This window comes from Mus caroli, chromosome 15 (assembly GCF_900094665.2).
Source record: "Mus caroli chromosome 15, CAROLI_EIJ_v1.1, whole genome shotgun sequence".
Taxonomy (NCBI): domain Eukaryota; kingdom Metazoa; phylum Chordata; class Mammalia; order Rodentia; family Muridae; genus Mus; species Mus caroli.
This window is the reverse complement of record NC_034584.1, coordinates 5,437,602-5,442,162: the sequence shown is the minus strand read 5'-3', so window position 1 is coordinate 5,442,162 and position 4,561 is coordinate 5,437,602. Positions and strand designations below refer to the sequence as shown.

At 47.1% G+C, this 4,561-nt stretch overlaps 1 pseudogene across 1 annotated transcript; it reads left to right on the top strand.

Annotated features, from left to right (window-relative positions):
* Positions 1-2,806: 2,806 nt before the first annotated feature.
* On the top strand, positions 2,807-4,190 carry LOC110310508 (annotated as a pseudogene). The gene has a single exon (XR_002379844.2). The product of XR_002379844.2 is annotated as an alpha-enolase pseudogene (transcript).
* The last annotated feature ends 371 nt before the right edge of the window (positions 4,191-4,561 follow it).

Below are 4,561 nucleotides of genomic sequence, written 5' to 3'. Positions count from 1 at the left end.
CCCACCCTAACCCTGCCCCAACTCCACCCTCTGGTCAGAGCCCAGGTCACAGTGCTTGTGATCCTCCTGTTCAGTGCAGGTGTGAAGCTACTCTGACAGAGACTGAAGTTCTGGCTGAAGGTGTGCAGCACATAACTGCAAAGGATGGGGGTCACCTGGTGGGAAGCCTAAAGAAAATATTAGAACTCCTTTTTGTGTTCATTCAAATTCTGAGAAAGAAAGCAAATGGGTTCTACCAACATTCTGCAGATGACTTCATTGTGCTTGCATGTCAGACAATCAGGTTCATACAACAGGTGAGGGAGTGTGAAGTCTCCTAGGAAAAGTGTGAACAGAGTGTGAAGTGTCCTAGAAGAAGAATAGACAGAACCTGAGTCCTTCACTCTGTTGAATGGCTTCAGAACTGGCCAGAAATACCCAGTCTTAACTAAACCTGACAGAACAGAGTTCCACATGAGACTGTCAGGTGAGGAAACTGTTTGCAATAATACAATCTAATAAGTGTACAAAAATACCTTGGCAGAGACTCATTTACTCATATGTCTTTCAAAAATAATGTAAGAAAATACATGTTATACCATGTGACAATGAAGTGTGTTCCCAAATTGCAACTACTAAGATAATTTAATATACAGGTTTTTAAACATTATTATTAATGCTTGTATTGCCTGTAATATACATCATGATTTGAGAAATTAGCTAATAATAGTTGAACATGTATATAAATTATGTATAGTTGAGTTAAATTTTATAGTTTGAATATTACTAGTCACTATTCTATCACAGTACTAAAAATAATGTTTTAAAACTAAAACATGAAAGGCAAAGATCTGTAGGCTTAGATTTTTTAAAATCTATTTTAATAAGGATTCTCAAATGCTTTAACCCCCCTTCTAGCCCACTGTCCAAAGGTAGGGAAGGAAAGATAGTAAATAGGACAAGGGGGTGTTTAGAAGTAGTTCGTTGGGATGATTGCAGTCTCTTTCAGGATACCAGCAGTCCAGTTCAGTAGTGTCAGCATACCAAACACGAATCAGCAACAGTGGCACAATCTAGCAGAAACCGCCAAGCCAGCAACCAGTACCAGCAGGGATGCCAGGTAAAGTTCTCTCTGCCTTGCCTCTCTCAATGAAGTGAAGATCAGCAAAGATGAAGATTGGAGACAAAGAAAGAGTTGTACAGATATCTATGCAAGCACACCGACAGTCTGTTGAGTCCCATTTAAACTCTTTCCAAACATCATGTGTTCTTCCATGGGTGTTGCCTTAGCAAAACACCAACTGAGTCTGTATGACCTGACATATCCAGAAACTTCCACTTCAAAGGTCTATTATATGTTCAGAACCATTAAAAGGGGGAATGCCATGCAGGCCAAAATAAGCTTTATTGCCCAAGATAGTCTTAACAATAATGTGGAAAAACAAGACATTCTTAGTTGAAATGGATATTGAAATGCTATGAATCATCACATATACCAATCTCTGCCTGTTTCTACAGAGAGACTTTGGGCAATAACTGAATCTGTGAAATCTATGTCCCAAAATGCAATCCACTGCCATTCACTCTTTAGATCTAGAGATACTCAAATGCTTGCTAGGTTAACAGGTCCAAAGAAAAATGGGACTGAGTGACATTGATTTGTAGCATAATTTCCCCTGAATCCTTAGCATTTTGCCAGAATTAATAATTATTCTGAGTCATAAAAGAGTCCAACTCAGTCTGTGAGTAAGAAGTCACGTAACAGCATGAAGAGTTCAAGTTCATAGAAATCATCAACTACCAGAGAAAGCTGTATAGACCAACCCTCGCTACTCCGTTCAACTCTGTATATACCCTGGATTCTCAGTGTTGTCTGGGTGTCTCCACCTACCATTCTTTGAGGAAGCATAAGCCTTACTCAGCCTTCTTTTCCTGCTCCCTAAAAGAGTACTAAACACAAACGTAAAAGAGAAAGAGGAGGAAAATACAGAAACTCCTATTATGGGAAACAATGCTCCTTACTTCATAGTAAGCACATTCTTATTTCATAAGAACATGGGGGACCCTCAGAGACCAGTCTGCGCAGGAGAGCACACGGGCTGCAGAAGCAACTTAGCTTCTTGCACAGGGTCCTTTCGGGCCTTCATCTTCAGCCAGGAGACAGAACTGAGACCCAGACCTCGGCGCACTTTCACCACCAGAGGAGAGTCAGCATCCAGGGAGGGTTCTGACCCTGGGACCAGGTGAGAATGCCATCTTGTATCCTGGGTCTCTCAGAGACCAGTCCGTGCAGGAGAGTGCACAGGCTGCAGAAGCAACATAACATCTTGGACAGGGTTCATTTGGGCCTTCATCTTCAGCCAAGAGGCAGAGCTGAGTTCCAGACCTCTGTGCACCTTCCCTGCAAGAGGAGAGCTTGCCTGCACAAAGCTCTGACCACTGAGACTCAGGAGAGAGATGGACTCCCAGGTGTGCTGACAGAGGCTAACAGAATCACAGGAGGAACAAGCTCCAGCCAGAGACAGCTAGAACATCTAACACCAGAGATTATAAGATGGTGAAAGGCAAACGTAAGAATCTCACTAACAGAAACCAAGACCACTCAGCATCATCAGAACCCAGCACTCCCACCACAGCGAGTCCTGGATACCCCAATACATCCAAAAACCAAGATTCGGGTTTAAAATCATATCTCATGATGCTGGTAGAGGATTTTAAAAAGGACATTAATAACTCACTTAAAGAAATACAGGAGAACACTGCTAAACAGGTAGAAGTGCTTAAAGAGGAAGCACAAAAATCCCTTAAAGAATTACAGGACAGGCTCTCCTCGGTGTCCACAGCACCCTCTTTCTTTCCTTCGCAGCGATCCTACTGCCAGAAGTTCGCCATGTCTATTCTCAGGATCCACGCCAGGGAGAGCTTTGACTCCCGTGGGAATCCCACTGTTGAGGTCGATCTGTACACCGCAAAAGGTCTCTTCCGAGCTGCGGTGCCCAGCGGTGCGTCCACTGGCATCTACGAGGCCCTAGAACTCCGAGACAATGATAAGACCCGCTTCATGGGGAAGGGTGTCTCACAGGCTGTTGAGCACATCAATAACACTATTGTGCCTGCTCTGGTTAGCAAGAAAGTGAATGTTGTGGAACAAGAGAAGATTGACAAGCTGATGATCAAGATGGACGGCACAGAGAATAAATCTAAATTTGGTGCAAATGCCATCCTGGGAGTGTCCCTGACTGTCTGCAAAGCTGGTACCGTGGAAAAGGGGATGCCCCTTTACCGCCACATTGCTGACTTGGCCGGCAACCCTGAAGTCATCCTGCCAGTCCCCGCTTTCAATGTGATCAACAGTGGTTCTCATGCTGGCAACAAGCTGGCCATGCAAGAGTTCATGATCCTGCCTGTGGGGGCATCCAGCTTCCGGGAAGCCATGCGCATTGGAGCAGAGGTTTACCACAACCTGAAGAACGTGATCAAGGAGAAGTACGGGAAGGACGCCACCAATGTGGGTGATGAGGGTGGATTCGCACCTAACATCCTGGAGAACAAAGAAGCACTGGAGCTGCTCAAGACTGCAATCGCAAAGGCCGGCTACACTGACCAGGTTGTCATCGGCATGGATGTGGCTGCCTCCGAGTTCTACAGGTCTGGCAAGTATGACCTGGACATCAAGTCTCCGGATGACCCCAGCAGGTACATCACGCCCGACCAGCTGGCTGACCTGTACAAGTCCTTCATCCAGAACTACCCAGTGGTGTCCATCGAAGATCCCTTTGACCAAGACGACTGGGGCGCCTGACAGAAGTTCACGGCTAGTGCGGGCATCCAGGTGGTGGGAGATGACCTCACAGTTACCAACCCTAAACGGATTGCCAAGGCCGCGAGCAAGAAGTCCTGCAACTGCCTCCTGCTCAAAGTGAACCAGATCGGCTCCGTGACTGAGTCCCTGCAGGCGTGTAAGCTGGCCCAATCCAATGGCTGGGGCGTCATGGTGTCCCACCGACCTGAGGAAACTGAGGACACTTTCATCGCAGACCTGGTGGTGGGGCTCTGCACTGGGCAGATCAAGACTGGTGCCCCTTGCCGATCTGAGCGCCTGGCCAAGTACAATCAGAATCTTAGAATCGAGGAAGAGCTGGGCAGCAAAGCCAAGTTTGCTGGCAGGTCCTTCAGGAACCCCCTGGCCAAGTAAAGCATGGACTGGAGATCCCTGGAGATACCAGCTGTTAGGTCCTCTGTCCCTGATGTCATCCAGGAGGCTCACGGCCAGCCCAGTGCGTGCCCCTCCCATGTCACTGCTTTCTTAGGCATCCACACCTGACCACCAGAATCCCTGCTGGAGACCCAGCTTTGCAATCATGTGATTGGTCTGAATCATTGTTTCTGCCACCTCACTTCCCAGCTAGTGTCTGGAGCCCTCAAATCCAGTGTAATCTCTAGGGTGCCCACTGTCAAGAAACCCCCAGTGGTTTACATGCAAAAATAAAAGCCCCAGCCGGGCGTGGTGGCGCACGCCTTTAATCCCAGCACTCGGGAGGCAGAGGCAGGCGGATTTCTGAGTTCGAGGCCAGCCTGGTCT